General features: G+C 39.0%; 1 pseudogene; it reads left to right on the forward strand.

The window, feature by feature from the left end:
• Positions 1-196: 196 nt before the first annotated feature.
• LOC127440201 (activating signal cointegrator 1-like) lies at positions 197-26,456 on the forward strand (annotated as a pseudogene).
• The last annotated feature ends 233 nt before the right edge of the window (positions 26,457-26,689 follow it).

Here is a 26,689-nt window from a genome sequence, read left to right on the forward strand (position 1 = left end):
AATAAGGTGTCCAATTGAGTTAAATTTCATTATTTGGCACTTAGTTGATATAAGTTTATGTATTTATATTTTTTTCAGATGTTTGCATTCATAGTTTTAAGTTGTTCCATTTTAATGTTCAATAAAAGATCAGAGGCAAGAGGTTTTTGGACACTTAGAGTAATGAAAGACCACCTGCATGCAAAATGCTATAACCATGCTAGGTACAGTACACTTGACATTTTGGGAAAAAACACTGACCCCTCTAATTTGCATCCTAATATTTCTTATGTCAAATAAAAAAAAACATTATAAAAAAAAAATAAAAATACTTTTGGCAGCTACTATTTGGTGAGTTTTCTCTGTAGTGTTTAAAACTGAAAATCTCAGAATTGTTCAAAATACATTATATATATATATATATATATATATATATATATATATATATATATATATATATATATATATATATATATCAAAGGGTTTTCTATAAAACAAATCTATGCAATTCACCCAAATTAAGTTATGAGCATTTATCTTCTGTTTGCCCTTTAGAGGGTAAATCTTTCAAAAATGCCTTCTGGATGAAAGGGCTTAAAATTTTTTTTTTGATGTATCTACTTCAGAAAGTCTGGATATGACACCCAAAGACACCCAGAAGAAGCCAAAGCGAAAGGGAAGGAATAAGCAAGGGATTGTGACTGTCAACCAGAGCCAGAGCCTGTGAAAACCCCCATTGACTTGATGATGGATTGACCTTATTTAAACACCTAAAACTCTTCATTTAATTCAGTCTGACTGGGCAGAAAGAATTACAGAGAGCTGTGTTTGATTTCATCAGGCACAAGAGAACTCTTCATCAGTGAAAAAGAAAAGCAAGTTTGTGAATCTGTATGCCAAAGAAGGTAATGATCATCTGGCTGTCTTACGACTTGGCCATCAACCCTTTGAGTGTTGGGCTCAGAAACACACACTCATCAACAACTGTCTGAGCTGTGGTCGTATAGTGTGTGAGCAGGAGGGGTCAGGACCCTGTTTGTATTGTGGCAGTCTGGTGAGCATGGTCTCTTTCTCAACAATACAGTCTGTATTAGTGATAGACCGATATATATCAGCCAAGCTAATTAATTCATAGATACTGGTCATTTGTATGATAATTGTCCTGGACCAATAAATCTACCCTCTTGAAAGATTAATATAATTTCCAAAATCAAAAGATTTTTCAATGGATAATTAATATTTTCTGCATTATTCATAATATATATATATATTAGGAAATTGAAGGTAAATCTCATAGCTAAAAAAAATTAGGCATATTTTTGAGAAAATCATGCTTATTTTAGGACTATTTTGCATTGTGATGCTATTTTCATGATAATTAACACAATTTTCATTATCGTAATGCTTTGGGATGTTTTACTTTTCATTTTGTTTGCAATGGTCATTATTCTCAATGTTTTTGAGTTTTCGAGAACTGATTTGTTTTTTAAATCAGCATAATTAAAACTACCATGATGATTAAACTACTTTACAATGTAAATTGATATAGATAATTATAAATAATGTTTTATTTAAATGTAAAATATTTTACATTTTCTCCTTTTTTTTTTTTAGAATAATAAGATGTTTTGCATTGCAATAATGAGAATTGGGAAGGAAAATGTTATGTAAATATGCTAAAATGTGACTGCTAAACTGCCCTAAAATGTAAACTGCCCTAAAAACAAGCTGCATTACCTTTTTTTTAAAATGGGGATGAAATCTGAGCCATTAGGTTCACCCGTTAATATTTGTTTAAATCGGTGTTGACTTCATTTCAGCAAATGTATCATTGCGATGAGTAAACTTGATTATGTATACATCATATGCATCTTGACTTATAATATGTACCTTACAACTCTTGTAAGATTTTGAGAGTCTGATGGACAACTGTTTAAATGGGGAATGCTTTTTAATGTTTTTACATTTAATTCAGGTCTGTACTAAAGAGGATCAGGAGATACTGCAGTGGGACTCCAACAAAAGCCAGAAGCTCTGTAAAAAACTCATGGGAGGTGAGAAATGAATTCACAGTGTGCATATTTCCCTGATAACAGACAGCATTTCTTTGATTTAAAAAAGTCTCTCAGTTTATCAATGTACAGTAGTTTATCAATATCCGTTTCAGATCATAAAGTACCAGAGGGATCTGAGAGGGAGTATCTGCCCCACCAAGAAGCCAAAATGTAGGCCAGTTTAGAGAAAGCTCTACAGCACAAAGACAAACTTCTGGAGTTTGACAAGAGCAGTTCTGCTTGTCTAAATACACAGTGATATTAGTCTATTGGTCTGAATCAGAATTAGCTTTAATGCCAAGTGTGCTCACGTACACAAGGAATTTTTTTGGTGATAGGAGAAACAAGTGCACACAGAACATTACAGTGAGACAGAATATAAAACAAGCTAAGAGTATAAATAGACATAAAAAAAAAAGAAAAAAAAACAAAAACAGGAGATATAACACAGAATGTACTGTACATGTGCAAGTGGTAAAGTATGTGCAAGGTAGGGGTATGTACAGTTACTGAATTAAATTTGAGTGAATTTACATATGTACATGAGATATTTATTTACATTATTGCACTATGGGGGAGTCCTGAAGGCAGTTTAATTGTTCATGTGGTAAATGGCCTGAGGGTAAAAACAGTTCTTGTGCCTGGATGTCCTGGCGCTGAGTGCTCTGTAGTGCCGGCCAGAGGGCAACATTTCAAAAAGGGAGTGGGCAGGGTGTGTGGGGTCCAGAGTGATTCTACCTGCACGTTTCCTCACTCTGGAGACGTACAGGTCTTGGAGGGTGGGCAGGGAGGCACCAATAATACTCTCAGCAGTCCTGACTGTCCGTTGTAGTTTCCTTCTGTCTGATTTGGTGGTTGAACCAAACCAGACAGTTATAGATATACACAGGACAGACTCAATGACGGCTGAGTAGAACTGAGTCAGCAGCTCTTGAATCTTTTGAATTTTGCAACATTTTTATCTTCCAACAGCCATTCAACAGGGCATGCGCTCTACTGGTCTGTATACAGACAGTCCGTGGAAAAGTGCAGCCAAATAATTTCAATTTCCTTTAGAGTGCACACCCATGAGACACAACACGCTGTAAAAGACGAGACTGAATCCAGCTTCATAATCGGCAGCTTCTTTTTCAGTAAACGTATTTTGGTGCTTCGCTACTAAATAACTGGTGAGTGAAATCTTAATATTTACTTGCCATTGGCTAATAACAGACATATTTTAATCGCATATGCAATTGATTTACTCGCTATGCAGAGGGCTGCAGATGATTGCAACATGTTCCAATAAAGTTGGGACAGTTGAGTGTTCACCACAGTGTAACATCACCATTTCTTCTAATAACACTTATTAAGCATTTGAAGACACAAGTTTGTTAAGTTTAGCAAGCGGAATTCCCCCACATACATCCATTAGGCAGGTCTTCAGCTGCACAATTGTACAGGGCCTTCATTGCAGTATTGTGCGCTTCATAATGCACCACACATTCTCAATTGGAGACAGGACAGGACCGCAAGCAGACCAATCTAGCACCCGCACTCTCTGCTTACGCAGCCATGCACTTGTAATCAAGTCAGTATGTTGTTTGCCGTTGTCCTGTTGGTAAATGCAGGGACGTCCCTGGAAAAGACGGGGTCTGGATGGCAGTATATGTTGCTTCAAAAATGGATTGCCCTCACAGATGTACAAGTTACCCATACCATGACAGACACTGGCTTTTGGACCTGATGCTGATAACAGCTTGAATGGTCCTTTTTCTCTTTTGAAGAAATCGGCGGCACTTCTGGACAGTGTTGATGTATGGCTTCTCCTTTGCATAGTAAAGCCTTAACCCGAGCCCATGTCAAAATATCGATTACAGATGAATTATGGTATTTAAGTGATGGACAGTGACGTTTAAAGGGATTGGAGTTCGCGCTCATTCAGAAGTGGTTTTTCAGGAGGACAACGCCAAACCACATATACTGCCCGGATTACAAGTGCATGTCTGTGTAAGGAGAGATTGTAAGTGCTAGATTTGCCTGCCTTCAGTCCTGACCTGTCTCCTGATGAGAATGTGTGGTGCATTATGAAACGGAAAATACAGCAACAAAGGGTCCTGTACAATTGCGCAGCTGAGGACCTGAATAATGGATGAATGGGGGAAAATTCTGCTTGCTAAACTTAACAAATTGTGTCTTCAGTACTCAAGCGCTAAATGTTATTAGAAGAAATGGTGATGTTACACAGTGGTAAACACTCGACTGTCCCAACTTTTTTGGAGCGTGTTGCAATCATCTGATTTGAAATTAATTTATATTGTCAACAACAACAACAACAACAACAACAAAAATATTAAACTCACAAGTTAAAACATCAAATAATTTGTTGTTGTAGAACCTTCAATATAGCAAAAGTTGAATAGTTTTAGAAATCTTTTTTTTTTTTTTTTTTCAGCATTTTTCATACTGTCCCAATTTTTTCGGAATTGGGGTTGTACAAAAAACATTTGTTAGGTCTGAAATGATAAAACAGATAGATATGTTTTTCAAAATTAAGACAAAAAAGTATTTGTACACTTTCTGGTGGTCAAATATTAGTGGAACATCTCCATATTTAATGTGTTGAACTACACCTGTGGTTACTCTGCAGGACACCTGTGTGAACTTGAGGGGAACTGATTCATCCTTCCAATAAAATCACTTTGACTCCAGCTGGTTAAGAGTAACAGAAAAAAGTATTTTTTTGAGAGATGTCAGATGCTGAATATTTTGTTTTCTAATGCAACATTTTTAAGTGTGGCTTAAGTGCCCAAATACTCTTTGGGGACACTGCATCTGGAATCTTAATTGCAAGGAAGTTTGTGTTTGTGTTGGTCTGTGTGAATGTACATATGTCCATGTGTGTTTGTGTTGTATGTCAGTGGGTTGATGTGAGTGGTAGCGACACCTACCGGAAGCCTTCATCGAAGGCCGTGAGCAGTGCACAGAAAAGTGAGCATAGCCGACTCCGACTGCAGGACAGGAAGCTGCAGGAGATTGCAGACAGAGGCTGGTATCAGCCATGGGCTTCACTGCTTGTCAAGGGCATTAAAAGGTATAACAGGACAATTAAACCAGAAGAGTAATTTCTGCGTCACTTAAAGGGATAGTTCACCCAAAAATGAAAATTCTCTCATCATTAACTCAACCTCATGCCATCCCAGATGTGTATGACTCATGCCATCCAGATGTGTGTGACTTTCTTTCTTCAGCAGAACACAAAGAAGATTTTTAGAAGAATATCTCAGCTCTGTAGGTCCATACAATGCAAGTGAATGGTGATCAGACCTTTGTAGCTCCAAAAAATCACATAAAGGCAGCATAAAAGTAATCCATAAGACTCCAGTGGTAATGTCTTCTGAAGCAATATGATAGGTGTAGGTGAGAAAAAGATAAAAATTTAAGTCATTTTTAAACCCCAAATCTCTGCTTTCACTTTCACTTTTACATCTGAAAGTGAAAGTGGAGATCTAGAGTAAAAAATGTCTTAAACATTTTTCTGTTTCTCACCCATACCTAGTATATCACTTCTGAAGATATGGATTTACAGAGCTTTTTCTAAAAAAATAAAAAAATAATAAAAAATAAAAAAAGTCACACATCTGGGATGGCATGAGGGTGAGTAAATCATGAGAGAATTTTAATTTTTGGGTGAACCATCCCTTTAATGGAATTGCACTGGTAGTGCAAACTTGCAGTGATAGTCTTTTTTCCTGTTGTGATAGCCTTTATGTATATCTAGCAGTGCACAGTTCTTTGTAAAGTCTGAATCTTGTTTTTGTGTAGGGTAGCAGGCAGAACATGGTACACATCCCACAGGGGGTGCCTTTGGATCGCTGCAGCTGCTAACACACCCACTCCTCAGGAGATGGCATGTACCGCCACATTTACAAAGTTGGTGAATTTAATATCTACAGATATTTGGCCATGGTACTCTCTCAAGCAGTCAGTTGCATTTTGAACAGCCTAGTGTGGTTGAAAGAGCCATTTGTCTATTGCTTCTAATATCTGTCTTGTTTTATTTTATTGCCCAGAGCTCCAGTTTCCTACCGAGAATCCCACAGGCTGTCTGTTTGGCTGCGTCAGTGTTACAGAGCAGTTCAGAGAGCAGGTCAGTGTCCGTTTCCATTTATCCATACAAAACACTTTAGATTAATTCTAATCCACATCAGTTTAATTCTTTGTTAATGTGGCATGTCTACATATCTACAATATCACCTACAGTTAGGCTAATGAACTGCATTACATGGCAGACAAATAGTTTGTTGGTATTAGTACTAGCCTATTAATATCTGTAATTATTTATCCACTATAAATCTTTAAAACCCTTTTGGGTGAATTCATTAAAATGTTGTGGCACTTTTGCGCATGATATTTCAACACAAAAGCATGCATCTTATTCACCAACTGTCTTCCCTCAGGAAAGCAGGCAGTAATCGGGATTTTATTTAAAATAGATAGTTGTGTACATACAGTATTCTATCGATCATGGCAGCAGTTATGTGCCCTTTGAGTTGTTTACCCACCGTTTCTCAATGTATTTTTGTATGTGTTTTAATGTCTCGCAATCAGTGTTCCAACTTGCCCTCTCTCCCTCAAACACATTCACTCACAGTGCACTTGAAGTGAGCAGCACACAGCAGTATTCTGGCTTACAAGCACATTCCTCTTTCTGTCTGCTTCCTCTACTGTCTTCTTCTGTAGCCTACAGCACACTTCCTGCCTCATTTCCTGGTCTCCCTGCGTGGCAGGCTCCATGTAATAGAGGTGCAAGTGGTGCTGCTTTATAACAGTCTGCCATTGTCATTAGCTCTCTTCTGCTGGATTTCATACATACTGCAGGGTTAGGTGAATCTCATTTAGAAATGTCATATGTCATGCCAAAATCACAAGAAAAAAATATAGATTTTGCATCAAATGAATAACAAAATCGAAAAAACAAGACATCATATTTTGCATAAAAAAAATATGAAAATAGACAAAAAATAAGACCTGATATTTTAGGATCAAATAAGACTATTTTTGCATTATTTAAATGACAGTAAAGCACATTTTCACCCCAAATTCTCATTAATGCAAAAAAGATAATACAGTAATGAAAATGATCTTATTTTAAGCAAAAATGAAGTGCAGTACAACAAATACTACCATGTTGTATTTCCCTAACAAAGTAAATAATATACATTTTTTTGCATGACAGTAAGCTACTGAGAGTTCCCTTTTCATGAAAATAATGTCACAATACAAAACATCCTAATGGTTCTTAGAAAAGTCTTCATTTTCTTAAAAAAAAACAAAAAACAAACAAAAAAATAAACATTTATATATATATATATATATATATATATATATATATATATATATATATATATATATATATATATATTTTTTTTTTTTTTTTTTTTTTTTTTTTTTTGGGATTTTGTGGTGAATTGTGAAATACAACCTGAAAATGTTCTTGACAATTTTAGTGAGATTTATCCAGGCTTTTTGAGTGATGCTTGCTAAATTGTACAAATTTACAAATGTACTTAATGTTGCAAAAAAATTGCTTTTAAAAGCTCCAAAAAAAGGGAGGGGTGAATGCACTTTATTTGACAAAAATCACCTGTATACACCCTTGAACAACATGAGTCATCAATATTTTGGTCCATTTTCCTGAAAGCGAATGACCATATATTTTACATGTGTATATCTGCTAAATGTTTATTTTGTCAACTATTTTTTTGGAATATGCTTGCTTATTGATGGCCTTAAAGATGACAGATGTGGTCCACAAGCCACATAAACCCAATTAAATTCTTAACAGGGTGTACTGCCTGCTGAGGGCGCAATGCACCATCGACTCCCTAACATCGGGCAGCTCACTACTGCCATTTTGACTGCTGCCACACTGAAGCAAACCCTCTGAATCCTTCTGTACTAATTCATCTCATGCATTTACTTTCATATGACACATTTAACTAACATCGATAGCTGCATGTTTGAAGTGAACATCCATTCTCGTAGTGTCTGTTATATCAGGTAGAGGATTTAAAGGGGATTGTGTCCAGGTGCAATATTGCAAGCCAGCTCTGTCCTTGATTAATTATAAATCAATGAAGACTATTGCAGCTCAGAGGGCTCTAATCTTTTCGCTTTCATCCTGGGTAAATGTCGGCGAGACTCAGCCACTCTGAGTCTGCGTAAACCTCACAGAGTCTGTCTACATGACTACCTCCAAACCGAACATCAACTGATGAAGTCCACCATGCACAGAATGATTGTACATCTGTTCTTGAATAGAGGTGAATTCTTCTGACATATGGGCAGGTTGATACACTGGTCAGGCTGCAGACTCCTAAAGGAATGTTCTGGCTTCAATACAAGTCACAGGAATAGTTTACCCAAAATTCTGTCATAATGTACTCACCCTCTTGTTGTTCCAATCCTTTATGCCTTTCTTTCTTCTCTAGAACACAAAGGTAGATGTTTGGCACTAAATGTTATGGACTAACAGCATCAGTCATTATTCACTTCTGTTGTATGGAAAAAGATGCTATGAAAGTGAGTGGTGACCAAGACTGTCATTTTGCCTATTGCTTCCTTTTGTATTGCAAATATATTGTGCTTCTAACAGGTGCAATTCATTGTCGGTGAAACACCCCCGTGTTATTTTATAACTGCATGACAGTTTCAATGAAAGCATTGATGAAAATGTATATTTAGTACAACAGCACTCTTGCTTGTGAGAAATGCTTTAATATGTTTTAATTATTATTGATTTATTATTATTATTATTATTAATGGCTATTATTTAATAATACTTAACTTAATATTACATTTTACTATATATTAGTAGTATATTTCTGTCGCATTCTTCTATTTCAACCGTCTACTTAAATTTAGCTTTTATTTTAGCATAAACCGAATGAAGAACTTTTAGTTTGTATGCTTTTGACAACAGCGTATTGCTTCCGCATAAGCAGTTTGCTATATGGTTTAATGTGCTGATTAGACTGCAAAGGTCCTTGATTTAATTATATATATACTCAATATAGTCTGCATGTGTTGCATGCTTTACAGTGAATAAGTGCTATGTTCTTTGTCATCTACATAAACACAGAATCTGCGTGATTTGTTTTTATGATGCTGTGTTCTCAGTGTATGAGTGGCCGGCCTCACACATTCATTCTGAAGCACGCAGCACATGCAGAATGTATGATTATTTAATTAAATCTCGGCCTTTTGTGCTTTAATCATCATTCTAGGACACATCATAATTTTACTTTGATTAATTGTGCATTCATATATTCAGTTTATCCCAAATATGTCAAGTCCGTGACATTCCATGTTTAATAGTTTTTATAACTGGATTCTGTAATTCCTTCTATGTTTTCCCTATCGTGGAAATTATAGGGCCCTAGTTGTTAGTCAGCTGTCTCTTACTGTCTAAGTGGGTGGTTCTTGGCCAGAACAAGTCATAATATTGACCTGACTTTACACAAATAGTGTGACGAGGAGGAGGGCGTGGCCGGGCCGTGATGATGCACGGCCGGAGCTGAATCAGCTGATCAGCGGGAGAGCGAGATAAAGGGGAGCCGGAGGCACCAGTTCGATAGAGAGAGAGACGCATGCGACCATTGCATGTGTGTCTGTGTTTATGTTTTTTTTTATGTTGAGTTTCTTATTAAACTTTATGTTTACTGTTCAGCTGGTTCCCGCCTCCTCCTTGCCCGTCCTTTATCTGTTACAGTGGTGCCGAAACCCAGGAGGGAGGAGGGATGCGCTGTTGCGGAGTCCTCGCCTTTGCCTTCCGCCAGGGTAGCAGCCGTGGCCGTCTACCTGGGGACAGAGGGGTCACTGCCGGCCGCTGAGAGCCGGAGGAACCGCTGCCATTCGCCAAAGAAGGGGAGGAGCGGTTCCATCCACCAGGGGCCGGAGGACTCACTACCATCCACCGGGGGAAGAGTGAGCTGGCGTCCGCCAGAAGGCGGAGGACTGAATGAGGTCTGAGGACAGCACGTCCGAGAGCTGGCGAGCAAGTTCTTCTCTCTCTCCTCTCTCTCTCTCTCAGTGTCTCTGCTCACCCTTTCCCTCTCCCCACTCCTCCCCTCGTCTCTCCCCCAGATTCACAGAAGGCGGGGTGGACCACCGGCTGACAGAAAGGCCGGAAGGGCAGTGTCTCCCCTCCAGAGATGGCGGGGGAGGAGCGTGACGATGCACGGCCAGCTCTGAATCGGCTGATAAGCGGGAGAGCAAGATAAAGGGTAGCCAGAGGCGCCAGTTCGAGAGAGAGAGAGAGAGATGCACGCAACCGCGTTGCATGTGTGTCTGTGTTTATGTTTGTTTTATGTTGAGTTTCTTACAAAATTTTATGTTTACTGCTCAGCTAGTTCCCACCTCCTCCTTACCCGTACTTTATCTGTTACAAATAGTTAAAAGTCTATAAACAGCTAGTCTTGCTATGCACGAATAGCTTCAATATTTGTTGGACAAAAACATTGTACCTTGGTGCTGGGTTACTGTTTTCCTGTTTTTAGATTTAATGGAATATATGACAGGCTCTGAACATGAGTGGTAGTGCCCCTCTTTTGTCTCGCTCTTTTATTTGGAGCCAAAATTGACAGCTCAAACATCTGTGACTGCCACCGCCAGCGTTCCCACACCCTCTTAGTCTCATTAGCTTTAATGAGATATTGACACAGACACTGGTGTCTAAATTATGCTCACTCGTTTTCCGCTGATGTATAAATAGTGCTGATGAAATGTAATTGCTCTCCTTTAGATCACTCACAAGGCGACTATGTAGAGCTCTAAACAAGCTGTCGGACAATTCCCACCGAGGTGCTCCCCGCCTGCTTTTTTCAGCGTTGAGCTTGCGGTCTGGCTGCGGTAATAACTGTGCAAGTGGAATCTGCCTGAAATCCTTTCTCTGTCTCTCTAGAGTTTGCCTTGTTTGCTCAGTAGCTGTTTTCTCTGGCTTTTCCGCACTGATCCGCTGAATTGTCATAAAAGCTGTGTTGGAGGTGCAGGCAGTATGAGCGCCTTTTCATCCTCTGTTTGAGTGCTCACAGCTCGGAGGCCGACCATAAATCCAGTCTGAGAAGCAGGAGGAGGTGGAATGGGGGTAGAAGTGAGAGAGAAAGAGGGTGGGCATAAACAAAACCCTCCATAAAACCTTGAACGAGAAGTGTGGATCCCTCCATCCTGTCCTCCTCCACCCCCTTTCCAAAAGAGAATTAGCGCGGGCTCTGTGGCCTCTCCGGTTGTAGTTTGTTCCCCCTCCCATTCAAAGAAAATAGGCTTGACTGGCTTTTGGAGCTGCAGTGGGCAGCCTGGAGGGAGGGGAGTGAGGGAGGCTGCTGGTGGGGGTCGTTTTTCAGAGACAAGCTTACACCATGGCCCATCTGTTTAGAGGCACTATTACAGTCTTGCTGTATTAGAGATTGATCAATGAACCCTCCCCACCAGGATTACTGGGAGAGCACCATCATCTGCTTGAGTCCCCCGCCGCCTTTATTTTGGAGATCGAGACATAAATTATGTGGCTGAGATGGGGAGTGAGGTTAGCCTTAAGGCCCGGGTATACTTTGTTTTTGTGCGTTCTGGATTGGATCGAACCCGGTCGAGCATGTTGGCTTACAGAGTATACTCTTCCAACTGTGAACAAATATGAACATGTTAGCCAACGATGCGCACAGACGAGGACTGTCCGCTTGTCAAGAAAATCTGGTCCGCACGTGCAGACTATTTTTCAAACCAAAAAGTAACTCAGTATAATGCTCCATATCTTAAATAACAAAATACTGGGTTTTTCTTCAGCCCTTTTTTGCCTTTGCATATGGTGTTTTCCTATAATTAGCCAGAAATTAAAAAGAAAGTCCACATTCGGTTGTAATCATTTTTCAGAAAGAAAACGCCTTCCAATTTGATAAAAAAAAATAAATCTTCTATAAATGCAGTTGAAAAAATAGTGAAAAAAAATAAAGGCGAGAGATTTACCATCATATTCTAAGGGGTTGTTTATGCCTCTGGACACGAACACACAGAAAGGTAAAAGTTCCCAGACTAGCTAAAAAAGAAATGTATGGCTGGCAGCAATATCACCCTTCAGCTTTCACCTGGTTACCCACTAAAACTAAGCAGGGTTGAGCCTGGTCAGTACCTGGATGGGAGAACTCCAGGGCGAAACTAAGATTGCTGCTGGAAGAGGTGTTAGTGAGGTCAGCATAGGGTGCTCACCTTGCAGTCTGTGTGGGTCCTTATGACCCAGTATAGTGACAGGGACACTATACTGTAAAAACTCTTTCCTCTCCATGAGCAGCTGTTGTGTTTTAAGCATACTGGCACAATATGGCTGCCATCACATCATCCAGGTGGATGCTGCACACTGGTGGTTGTTGAGGAGAGTATCCTGTTCACCATGGAAAACTCATTGAGTGTAGTGTCAAAAATGCGCTATATAAGTGTAACATTCATTTATTGACATAATATTATATGAGCAGTAATATGTAAGGTATAATGCACAGTTAACCAGTTGTTATCGCAAAGCAAACCCCCCAACAGGGTGGGTAGGGCCCCGATGTGTAGTAGAAGGGCCTTGTATCACCCCAAGGGGGGTAATTTTGCAGTAACAACTGGATGACTGTACATTATCCTGCTTATCACATGGCTACAAACCAAATAAATACATGGACATAAAATATTGATTTGCGTTAAATTTATGTAATAATGTTATGTTGTAATTATGCTGAAATTTACCTTCAGTTTGGGTCGGAGTTCTGTTGGTGTTTATTTTGTGAAAATGACTGTCTGACTCCTCATTATCCAGGCTATTACAAGTAATAAATAAAAAACAAATAAAAAAATAAATGGACATGAAACATTGATTTGAGTTTAAATATTTTCATTAGCTTACTTAAAGTGATCGAACAGTGATCCAAGAAGCAGGAAAGATGGCTCACAAAACCCAGATGAGAGATACATGGATGTGCAGTTGTTACTGAGCAATATCAGACCACTAGATGGCACCACTGACCAAACAGAATTGAATATTCCAGTGAGCTGTGTAATAAATTGATATATTACATGAGTTTTAAGGAGCTAGCTAGCGTTATCTACCTTCCTGACAAAAAAGGCGTGTAGAGTTGAACGTACTACACTAGTTAAACCATCATCATAAAATCACGAAGATACACTAAGCACACACACATTTATATCGACGTTTTATTAACCCAATTATTAGTGAACTTGGCCAGCTACCTAAAATACTATTTATTAACCTTGTCGTTGCCAAATTGACAGTCGTGAGTCACCATGTTCTAAAGCCATTCCACCAGCACAGTTGAGCACGGTGAGCTAACATGCCAAGAAACCCGTCCCGAAAATGGTTTGTAATCTTGCTGTACCGAACTGTGCTCAAGTGGAAATGCTACTGGAACAGTTCTCACCATGCTCAGAACCATTCAGCCTGATGATGGAAAAGCACTTATAATAAAAAATACGTGCATATGTATATGCGTAAACTGAAGACACCAGACAGAGGTAGATTTCCACTCTTTACTTGTGAGTCGTGTCACTCGTGCAAAAAAAAAAAAAAAAAAAATATATATATATATATATATATATATATATATATATATATATATATATATATATATATACTACTGTATATTTTACCTACATCAAATAACTGAACATGAAAATTTACAATAATTAAATAATACAACAACTTTCCCCATATTTATGAACTTGGATGTGTAAAGTTGTTTTTGCCACTGACCTGTTGTCATCTGACAATCTTCTTTTTACTAATGTTTGTACAAATGATGGTGTGATATTTCATACTTGTTGAGCTTAGTTCACCATACTTAAAGTGCAAATAACTTTACTTTGAGTAAATGTTTTACAAAAATCTGGCTTTTTTTTTCTTTAATATTTGCGTTCAAACACAAAAAAACACAACCAAAGGTTGTTGGTGAAAAGCCAGGCAATCCAGCCCCCATTGAAGGAAATAAAACAAGCTTGCAATAAGCATCTCTTGATTACCATTCATTCCTATGTCTCATACTCCGTTCCAATCCAGTTATATTGTATTGATCTAAACGTGGAACAAAGCCCTTAATTTCACTGTCAGTCCAGTGTCGCTTTGTTGGCTGCTTTGTCAAGGTGATTACAGACACCTCTATTTGTCTGTCAACATTGTACTTTTTTTATTCAGTCACATAAGCGCTGAAAAAAAGAACCAATTTCCCCTCTGCTGTATCTGAGTGCAGTATTGATCTGTATTGACTGAGCAGGCAGGCTATGCTGCCAAAGAGAAGCTGTGCTATTGCTGTAGTACTCCATCATTTGCAGTCTGTGTGTGTATGTGTATGTAAATGTAAGGGCTTGGCTCTCCATTGCTTTTAACAGGTTGCCACTTATGCTGCAGATCGTCTAGGTATAGAAAAGAAGAAAGAGTGAGTTGAAAGCAGCTTTTTATTTTATTGACTTAATATCTGATATACTATAAATTAATTTGTTACAGAGCTTTCTTATGTCAGGGTTACTACGGCATGGAAACCTGGAAATCTAGAATGTGCAGTTACAGTTGTGCAATTTACAACAGCTTCAAAAAGAGGCCATGCATTATACTGATTTCAACATGGATAAGGGTGTCATAAGGCACGATGTGAAGTGCCTAAAACCCCCTTACCGTGGTAAAATCACTTTAACGCACAGACTTGAGTGGCTTATTCCTTTTATAAAACTGCATGTTCAATAAAATGTTGCGGTATTTTTATAATTAATAATCTGAACCGCTAATTTTAGCATTTCTAAAAATCAAAATAATCAATTGTTCCCCAAAGCAGTATTTTTCATTGACTGTAGGAGTTTGCGGTTGCCAAGCAACGGCGCATTAATATAGAGTAATATTATAGTTAAAGGAATGTTCTGGTTTCAATACAAGTTAAGCTCAATCGACAGCATTTGTGGCATAATATTGATTACCACAAAAAATATTTTTGACTTGCCCCTCCATTTCTTTTAAAAAAGCAAAAATCTGGGTTACAGTGAGGCACTTACAATGGAAGTGAATGGGGGCCAATCTTTGAATGTTAAAATACTCACTGTTTCTAAAGTATAGCCACAAGGCATAAACAATATGCATGTTAACATGAATTTAGGGTGATAAAATCACTTACTAACCTTTTTTTTTTTTTATGTAAAGTTAGAGCCAGTTTTTGCAACTTCGTTGCCATGACGATGTAATGTCAACAAACCCCTCTTAATTCCCAACATGTTTACTGATTTGAAAAATTATTACATCCTTCGAAAATATCAACTTTCATAAATTATGTGAAATGTTTGTTAGCGTAGCAAAAATGAAATGCTTGGCATTAGTGGATAAACTTTTTCTATATTCACACCATTGAGCCTATTCTGTAAATCATATATTTATTTATTCCTTTTTTCTTTGCCATTTAAAAAAATATATATTTATGCGATGATAGACTAAATCACATAGAGATTTTATATTATTTTGATAATACAGTACAAGCAAATATTTCATCCATATCAATAGTCCTTATTAGTTATAAGTAGTCAGATTTCTTAACTGTTCATTAATTTACACATTATTTTGCCAACATTCACCCCAAAATATAATGTTTAAAAATGGCCATTTTTATGGTTGGTGCCTTCCTAAAACACTTTTAAAAAGAGAAAAATATATTTATTATCAGTATCAATGCCTGGGTCTCTGAGGGTTAATGCTGAGTGCACTGCATTTTAAAAGAAAAAAATATATACTTGTACACATTTCAGGGAACCTATAATTAGAGATTAATCATTTTAACTACAGAAAATCATGATCACAATTAGTTATTCTGATCTATTGACAGCCCTAGTTTGTTGTATAGATAATATACTTTGCCTATTGAACCAAACAGTTGGCAGGGCTTGGCAACCCTCGTTAGTGTAGGTTAATAGGCCAGCTGATGCTTCTGTTTCCTTGTGTGGTAATGTAATATTTACATGCTGAAAAGCCTTCCTCCAGTGGGAGAGACACCCGCAGTGACTAAACTGGATCCAAGCCAATTCGAGACAGCCCTATTTCTTTCTCTCTCTCACTCTCTGTGCTCTTTATCGCCCTACCTATCGTCCCCTGCAGTCATTGGTTTCCCCTGTCAGTGTAGTGTGCAAGGATGTGGTTGTTAGAAATTCAATTTCTCCAGGAGCTGCCTTCATTATCTGCTTTGTGGAGATGTGCTTTGAACCCCCCTCCCTCTTCCCATGCTGGGCATTTTGCCATGCTGGAGAGTGACTCTGCAGCACTGTGTAGAATGTAGCTAGCAGGAGTCCTGATGAACTCAATGACAAGCTCAGCTAGCCACAGACTCATGACTACAGCACTCTTCTGTCCCCCTCCCAGTATTCAAAATTAGTGGTCAACCAATATAGTTTTTCACTGGCTGAGTCTTTTTATAACCCCAAACCAAAATATGTGGTGACAACCTTGGAAAGTATCAGTAGTTATTTATCATAACTAGGCCTAACCCTAAAGCGCTGCATTATTTCAACCCCATAGTACACTTGGAATAGTATTTAAAATGTGAAGAGATAAGTGAGTAAATTCTGGTAGTGTCACTTAGTTTCGTTGTGCCTTGTAATAAAACATGCAACCCCAATTCCGTAAAAGTTGGGACAGTATGAAAAATACTAATAAAAACAAAAAGGAGTGATTTGTAAATTATATTCATCCTTTGCTATAATGAAAACACCACAATTACACATAATATGATGTTTTACTGTGTGATTTTTTTATTTAATGTACAGTAATTTCAAATCAGATGATTGCAACACACTCCAAAAAAGTTGAGACATGGGCACTTTAAGACTAATAACAATTTGACGAGTTGAAATAACAAGGTGATGTGAACAGGAGATGTTAAACAGGTGAAGCAATCGTGTCATAGTATATAGGGAGCCTCCAAAAACAGCCTAGTCCTTCAAGAGCAAGGATCATTCAAGACTTGTCGATTTGCTAATAGATGCTTCAGCAAATAATCCAGCACTTTGAGAACAATGTTCCACAAAGACAAACTGAAAGGACTTTGGGTATTTCACCCCCTACAGTGCACAATATAGTTACAAGATTCAAGGAATATGGTCAAATCTCGGTGCGTAAAGGGCAAGACGATCTCTAATCCCTCAGACATCAGTGTTTTAAAAACATCATTCATCTGTAATGGATATCATGAACATGGGCTTGGGATTACTTTAGTAAACCTTTGTTTGTCAACACCACTCGCCACTGCATCCACAGATGCAAATTAAGACTTTACTCTGCAAAGCAGAAGCCCTACATCAACACTGATGGTTGGTCTGGGCTCGGTCTCACCTTAGATGGAAAGTAGAACAGTGGAACCGTGTTTTTTGGTCTGAAGAGTCCACATTTCAAATAGTTTTTGAAAAACACAGCCGTCGTGTTCTCCGGGCCAAAGAGGAAAAGGACCATCCAAGCTGTTATCACGTCAGGTCCAAAAGCCAGTGTATGTATGGGCCAGGGGTGTGTCAGTGTGCCCATGGCATGGGTAACTCGCACATCTATGAGAGCACCAATAATGCAGACAGATATGTACATATTTTGGAGCAGTCTTTTCCTGGGACATCCCGGAATTTTCAGCAGGACAACTTCAAACCACATACTGGCCGAATAAGCAGAGAGTGCGGGTGCTAGATAGGCCTGCCTGCAGTCCTGACCATCTCTAATTGAGAATGTGTGATGCATTATGAAGCGCACAATATGGCAACGAATGGGGGAAAAAATATTTTAAAATAACAGTAAAAACATTTGCACTTACCCGGAGGTTACATAAAAACCAATACTGATGGTATAGTGTAATGCACATATATAAACTACAGTCTACATAAAGGCTACCACATTTTTATAATTTCACTTGTTATTATTCAGAAAAACGAGTAGTGAAAGTTGGCTTTTTATAAAATGCGCTCTGCCAGTGTTCAGATATTTAACACACTTATATTGGTCTGATCAGCTTCCGAGTTCACTTTGCATTTTCTTTCCCCCATAAAAGCAGATCCTCTTCTGTTGGTTTGAATCCACAAGAACCAAATACCAATAGAGTAAAATTCAATTTTGCCACATTTGGCTTTACAAATGAGCACAGACACCATGATATCTCCTTCTGTCATCAAACACCTCGACGACACACATCCACAACACCTACCAGTGGACTCGAGATTTGGTGAGAGATTCAAAGGGAAAGTACAGTATAATTCAGCGTTGCTCACGGCAGGCAAATGTGCAAAGGAAAATCAATTTGCAATATACGAGTAGTGTTTTTAATAGTCGAGTAGCTGATGCAGAACGAGTACTCAATTACTCGATTACTCATGTACACCCTTACCCGATAGCAATTTTTCAGCTCCCTATTCCGTAGGACTCAGGTTGAGCAAGTGCTTGTTCCACTGAGCAATTCATTAGATTCATTAAAAGAAGGTGTTTTTTTTTTTTAGGAATAGTTCTTAAGAGGGTGTGACATCCCTTCCTGTAAAATGTGCAGCCCTGACAAGAAAAAAAGCAGCTCTCCGGCTTTGATCCATCAGTGTGTGGTTTGCTGAGTGGGAAATTCACAGAATAACACTGTGGAGTTTGAACACTCTGACCCACGGCACCCTCAGCAGGTCTTTCTGCTCAGCCTGTCAGGAAGACGGATGTCATCAGAGCAGTTCTGCATTGACTGGCTGACTAGGTGAGCCCTGCACAGCCTGTGTCTTTCTCTGACTGACAGCTTCAGGCTTCCTACAGCAGGCTGGCTGCTTAAACAGAGCCTGGTTTTAGTGGCTGTAGGCAAGGCCGACACCTGCCTCTGGTGATGCAGCTCTTGGGTGGGGGACAGGGCCATAGTTCTTTAACAGACCCAGCTAAGCAACTGCTGGATTCCACGCTGTCTTCAATTTAAGAAAATGCAGCTGACTGAATGAAACAATATTCGGGGAGGACAGAAGTAATAAAAAAGCAATATCACATGAGCAAGAGGCCGTATATCAGCATGGTAATCACTGCTGTGCTGATATACAAATGCGAGTGTGATATTGCTTTTATACAGTTCAGTGAACAAGTAAATAGATAACTAAGGAAAAACTAAGGACTGTCCCAAAAAACTTACTTGTTTGTGAAACTACTTTCTTACGGCATGGACAAGGATCTGCCATTGCTAAAAATGTATCGTAATTAATTTTTGTAATCTATTGACTGATTTATTATAATAAATAATTAGTTTTCATTTTTTAATTGTTTTGCATATGTGCACACATTTCACAATGTCACAGATCATGTTGTTGCCAAACCCTCTTTTGCAAAAATTTTCTCCAGTTCTATTTAATGAGGTGTCGGTAGAGCCAGGGGGATGTGGATAAAAGGCATCCTCTCATGGCCAGTTACTTTGCCTCTTATGGGACTTTGTGGGAGCAACTGGAAGTTCACCGGGGGGCGACGGCTTCCAGCAGAATTCAATGGACATAGATGGGCTGTAGACCAGAACCGCAATCAAAGCAAACATACACTTCTGCTTGCCAACACCCTCATAAACATATCTCTTATTTTGTGTTGAGACCTCAGGGCGACACCCTAAAAATGGCCGCTCTTCTGGACCAGTTTTTTGTTGTTGAGCAATACTTCTTGACACAATCCATGCTGACAGATGAGCTGCGATTTGTGGGGCTAATAAGATTTATTTCAAACATGAATTATGTTTAATAACAAAACTGGCTGCAGAGCTTTCATCCAGATGGAAAGGCTACCTGTTAATAATACTCTTGAGAAAACCCTAGTTTTGGTTTTCATCGGGTCTCGATGTCAAGCCCTTTTAGAGGCTTGAGGTTTGCTGTGTTTTGAGTTTTGCCACTGTCGTTCATTGAAAGAAAGATTCTGGTAGAGTTATACTCATGTTAGCTTTGCAGTTTTTTACTGGAAAGCTGGTGGGTATGTATATTTTCATTGTTTTGACCGCCCAAGTTCTTGACAGATAAGCCAACTAAGAGCATTCAAAAAGACAAGGTTGATGGAGCAAGTTGCTTTTGCTTGTAAATTGCTGGTGTATGAACATATGCATCAGACGAACGTCTTTTGCCATAGCCAGACAGAATTTTGATGCAATGAGCGCTGCAATTTTAAAATGCCATGTCAAGTAAAAAATAGTTTAACTTTTAAAAATGCACTGTTCCATTCTGATGCACTCCATCTAGCTAAATGTGTCCTATTTCTACGCCCCCAGAGCCAAGAAACAAACTCTGTAAAGTCTATGCAAGTATGAAAATGCCATTTAAACATTTAAAAGATTTGTTATTCAGGTAACTAGCTATAAACATGTCAACAGTTTAACTAACTCTCTTACTTAGCAAGAATGTCTTCAAACTAATGCACTGCCATGATAGCAGCTGACCTGAAAGAAAACATTTAGCGTAGAAGTTTACACTATTTCCCACTGTAGTGACCCTTTCAGAAACGCGTACTTGGGTAGCATTATGAATTATATTCTGACACATTTCTAGTTTCGGAACACAAGAACAATTTCACATTGTTGCATTCTGAAAGGTTAAATTTGTCATACTAAAAATGAGTCTAGAATACAGTTTACACTAATTCCCGCTATACGCTGAGAATGCAACTCACACTTGCATTTTGTTATAAGTTGCATTCTGACACATTTCAGGTTTTAGAAGACGATTTCACATTGTTGCATTCCAAAATGTGAAATGTGTTACGAGAAAACTGAGCGTAAAAGACAGGTTTAAATAATTCCCACTATAGCACCCCTTGTGGCAACGTAGAGAATGCAAAGCATACTCGTGTTGCGTTATTAATTGCATTTTGACACATTTCAGGTAGTATACATTCATCTTATTTTGTGCCCTATTGAGCACCACATTAAGTTTAACATACCTTCCTGACAGAAGGATCACTGGGCACAATGCACAAAACCAGATGGGAGGTGAAAATGTTTCAGAAGCATAGTAGGCTGTCGTTTCGAACTCTGGCCGATTCTTAGGCGGCCTTGTTTTCTCATTGCTTGTGGTTTGTTCTCAGAGGTGAGGTCATATAGGCAGAGCTCATGGCTCTGGAACTGAGCAAAACATTTGGCTCGTGTAAATCTTACCACCAAAATAAATGACCTCATAAAATCATAAAATCTCTCATCATCCTGTGAAACTGCATTTTTTCCTTTTTGCTAAACCATGACTTTAAGCGTCTGTCGAATGCTACTATAGAACCAGCAATTCAACCAACTCCATTGGAAGCCTGCTAGTTCATTTTACTTATTGGTTTTCCTGATTCAGTGACTCTTCTTTAACAAGGCCAATCAATGTGTTACCGTGAAGGGTTTTTACCCCTCCAGGGTGCTGCTCAGCTGCTTATGGGAGTTTTGTATGGGCGCCTCTGAGAGGTAAATTACCTGTTCAGTATGCATTAAGGCAAGTGTTTACCATCAGCTTGATTGACACAGAGGCAGCCTGTGAAGCGGTAATAGCCGAACATTAATTTTCTTGAGGCTGGGACTTAAATTATGTAAAAACACTAGCGGCAGTGTTGGACAGTTCTGTATAATTAATTTGCGCTCCAACTTGACACCAGTTGTGTTTGTGTGTGGAGTATGTTTAAATATTAATCACTGCCAAACTCTCATACTGGATAGAAACTAGCACTACCTGCCATAAAATAACTGTATTTTCATAACTTTTTTTTTTTATTGTGTTTGGGCCACAGTGGATTCTCAATTTCGAGTTTGAGAGGAATATGAGCTAAATCATTTGAATATGTGAACTGTGTGTTCATTGGATCATCAGTTTTTTGCACAAACTTATGGAGGTCATGCCAGCTCGAGTGTCTGCTTATTATAAAGCAAAAGGGGACATACTGTAGTAAATACACCTGTTTGCACTCACATAAGACATAAACGGCTGTTTATTACCATGGGTTGGGCATTGACCATGAAGCGCGGGGGTTGGTGATTGTAAATGAGAACACTCCCAAAGTTGTTGACCCCCCCCCCCTCCCTGGGCAACTGCCCATGTCGCCCATGCTTAAATCCGCCACTGCAAATAGCACTCGCGCCTCGTGGTAAATGTGGTTGTGTGTTGTTTGACGACTCAGTTTCTGTGTATTTCCACCTTGTTTTCACACAAGATTTCACTCAAAGCATCACATACTTCACCTCCATACTAAAAAGAACATTTTCATGGACTCCAGTTCAAACACTGAGCATGCATTTAGCTCTTATACAAGAAATCTCTAGTTTTTTTTCCACACACCTTTGAGCCTGTGAGCAGTGCACAGATGTTTTTTCAGTCTGCACGGGAGAAATATTAGGAGTCTCGCGCAGCTGAGAAGGAACAGTGGTTATCGATGTCAATAATCTCAAAATGTCCAAATAACGTCAGATGTATCGTCTGGCCGATGCAAATCGGTCAGTCGCAAATGTTGAGGTGTTAAAGCACTGAAAGGTTTAGAATTGCTGTTCATTCATCTAAACTTTTCATGCTTTATTATTCACTGTTAGCTGTCATGAAGCTGGATTGCTGTTCAGGCATTTGTTTCTCACTATAGCTCCCAGATGGTCTGTGGCTTGCAGGGGTTTATAGGCTTGTTTTCCTGTTTTGTTTTTGAAAAGGCTGCTGAGCTTTTTATTTTCCATTGAGTCCTGGGTTTGTGCTTGTGAAGTACATTTCAAAAATCTCGGAATGGAGTATGAAAAAGTGATCCCAGCAGCCTGGCTTTTTCCTGTTTTCTCCCTCTCTCTCTCCATTTCTCTTTTTAAGGACCTCTTCATCAGTGTCCCTCCTGTATCAGAACGTCTGCGCCAATGAAGCCTCTTTATTTGGCTTAGATTGGGTGCAGCCAAGCGGGCTGGCCCTATTACCACTGCGCCACAGTGCTGGAGATTGCCTGCCTCGGCCGTCTATTTGCAGACATCAGCTGAAAGGCTGCATCTCTGCAGTGGTGAGCAGACAGGCCGTCTCTCATTAATTCCTCCATTGGCTAGTTAAAACACCAGGCTTTCTTTTGCTTGGGGACATGGGGAGGCTTATAGGCTGTGGTGTGCTCTGTCTGCTCACTAATCTTGCAATGTTCCCTGGCAAGGGCTGCTCACCCTGTGCTGGACAATGTGAATCTCTCATCACAGTGCTTATTGCTGTGACACACTGGCAGAATCCCAGCCCAGTGAAAAAAATAGAGTCTTTCCACTGATCTGGCGCCTTGTCAGCAGATTGTTGTGGCTGCGCACACATTTTGCACTCTGCTGGTTTGTTAGGGTTTTTAAATACATGATGCTTGTCAGTGAATTACTTTGTATCTTGTTTGGCTCCTTAAAGGAATAGCTCGTCCAAAAATGAAACTGAATTATACCAATGCTTTAATACAAGCTTTACATTTCTGCCTTTTAAACCTCCTGTTTGATAAATATGCTTTCCATTCTTTTTTACAAACTCTTGCAGCATTATTTTCTGTGGTAATCAACAGCGAGCCACGTATGCTGCCAACAGAGCTTAAGTTGTATTAAAGCCGAAATATCCCATTAATGTTCCGATTGTATGTTATCGCAGTGATACAACTGAAGCCTTTAATGCAAGCTCTTGTTCAGTAGATTGATGTGCATGTGACATGCCTTTTCAATTAGCCAGGTATTGAAACTATTGCACAGAGGAGGAAGAACTGGCCAGTACAGTTCTGCAGCATTAAATCCTAATTAGCCATTCAAGGATGAAAGAGAGAAGTTTTTGAGTTCAGTCTTTGATCAAGATTATTAAGATTCTGAACATTAGCCATATATATATATATATATATATATATATATATATATAGTAAATCCCTTCCATTGTGTCTCTAGGTTTTCTCTTCAGTTCATTAACTTGAGATTGAATTGTTGAGATTAGATCCCTTATGTCAAACAAGCCACCTCCTCTCTTGCTTTTATTCAGTGTTTAATTTGAGGGACAGTACATGTGGAGTCTTTATGAATGCTGTTTTACAAAAATTAAGACTTAGGCCGAGCATTCAAGGAAGCTATTAAAGAATAGCTCAATCGCTGTGTTGTTAGGCTTTTGTTCAGTTATCCTCCCACTATCATGCAATCTGTCATCCATTAAATGGGTCTCAGCCCACTCACTTAAAGGGATAGATAACCCAAAAAATAAAATTCCAGCCTGATCTCATAAAAATTATGTGACTGTGGTGACTTATTTGCTAAATGTTTTTATGTAGTTCCTTACACGTATCGGAGCGGTCCAGAGGTGAAATGTCCACTGAGGAGCACTTAAAGGAATAGATTCTCTTATTATTTACTTACCCTCATGATATCCCAGGTGTGTATGAATTTCTTTCTTCACCAGAACACATTTAAAAGAAAAATAGAAAAATATCTCAGCTCAGTAGGTCCTTAAAATGCAAGTGGATGGTGATCTGACTTTTGAAGCTCCAAAAATCATAGACAGTCAGCATAAACGTCATCCATACGACATCCATACGCATTCACTAGAGTGCTGAGTTCATGTGGTCTCTCGTGTGATGTATTCGCGTTGGCATGTTACGGGAGTAATCTCATGTTTTTCTCTCTGTGAGACTTCCAGGATAAGCTCACAAATGCACCACTGTGAGTAAACAAACAGATACAAATACAGATCTAAACCAAAACCAACAAAGCTTCTGTACAGCATTCCTCCTACTCAGTTGTAAACAGCCCTGCTTTTCTGGATCGCACATGCGTCAGTTTTCACGTGAACATGCCAACGCAATTATGTCACACGTGCATACTGCTGCTGACCGGAAGCGATGATTTTGAGTTAAAAAGTACTTAAATACTGATTTTTTTCGCACCAAAAGTGATCGTATTGCTTTAGAAGACATTAATTTAACTGCTGGATTCATATGGATGACGTTTATGCTGACTGTCTGTGGTTTTTGGAGCTTTCAAGATCTGATCACCATCCACTTGCATTTTAAGGACCTACTGAGCTGAGATATTTTTCTATTTTTCTTCAAATGCTTTCTGCTGAAGAAGGAAAGTCATATACATCTGGGATGGCATGAGGGTGAGTAAATGATGAGAGAATTAACATTTTTGGGTAAATTAACTCTTTAATAGGTATTATTAGCAAAAGTGTTTTGATGTCATAAGATAGCATTGTGTGAGGAACAGGGCGAAAAGTCTACATGTGCTGATATCTGCCGTTTTACTTGTGATGTGTCATTGAAAAGTCATTGTAGCACCTCTAGTGTTTATTTCACCAGGAAAGAGTTGTGATACGTACAACGAGCCATGTGAAAATCATTTTGCAAAAACGTAGGTATAGTAACGTGATTCTATGAGACCAGGTTGCAAAATCATCCTCATGTTGTTCCAAAAATGTATGATTTTCTTTACTCTGTGAAACACAAAAGAAAATGTTCTGAATTTTTGGGACTGACAGCCTCAGTCACCATTCACTTTCAATGAATGGAAAACAGGTCCGATGAAAGTGAAAGGTGACTGAGAATGCACATTATGCCCAGCATCTCTTTTTGTGTTGCACAGAAGAAAGGAATTCAAGCAGGTTTGAAACAACATGAGGATGATTTTTTTTTAGATGAACTATCCCTAAATGGCGACCAGTCACAGCATCTAAAAATATATACTTTCCCTTATACGTGAATACACTTTAAGCCTGTGGTCGTTTACAATTTAATCTTGATGTAGAAATGTAAATAAACAGCTAGATCTCGAACTAACATTTTCCCTCAAGCACTGGAATCAGATATGTGGGCGTATCACATCGCAAGTACAAGAAAATCTTGCAGTGACAATGTATCCACATCTCCTGCGAGACAAGTATGCACAGGGAGCTCATATCTGCAGTCTTCTTAAAAGCCCTGATTGTGTCAACCTCTCTCTCTTGCCTTTAGCGTGGGGGGTTCCGGGGGGAGGAAACAGTGTTGTGAAAAGCTTGTGCTTCCTGAATGCTGTGATACAATCATACCACTCTCAGATGGTCGGGAGGAAATAAGATGACCTGCACTTTCCCCCACCAGATTAGATAGATGTCACCTTTCTTATGAAAGTGCCAGTCAATTTCGCCTCTCTTGTGTGCTGCCTGTCAATTACGGAGAAGAGAAGCCTCTCAAAACCACCATGCTTTCTGTGAGCAGTAACCAAGTGGCTCAACATAGCTCATTGTTTCCTCTCCCTCACTGTTTCCTTTCAGTATCCCCAGATCAGCGAGGAGTCGACTTCTCCATTTGTCTTCATTTGCTCCAACCCCCAGGAGCTGGTGGTGAAATTTCCCATGAAAGGGAAACACAAGATTTGTTGGTCCTGTCTGCCTCTTTTCATGTGCTCCTCTGGTCTTACCCCCTCTTTATACTCTAAGATGCACATTTAAAGGGATAGTTCCTCCAAAAATGAAAACTCTGTAATTATTTCCTCACCCTAATGTCATTTTTTGTTCCACGGAAGATAGAAAAGAAAGAGTAAAACAGGTTTGGAACAACATGAGGGTGAATAAATGACAATTTTCATTTTTGGGTGATTTTTTGGAGTTATCCCTTTAAACGCATGCATGTAGTAACACATGTAGACTTGAGAGAGTTGTGATCTCCATCTGGTAATGTAAGC

The sequence above is a fragment of the Myxocyprinus asiaticus genome, chromosome 1 (genome assembly GCF_019703515.2).
Source record: "Myxocyprinus asiaticus isolate MX2 ecotype Aquarium Trade chromosome 1, UBuf_Myxa_2, whole genome shotgun sequence".
Classification (NCBI taxonomy): domain Eukaryota; kingdom Metazoa; phylum Chordata; class Actinopteri; order Cypriniformes; family Catostomidae; genus Myxocyprinus; species Myxocyprinus asiaticus.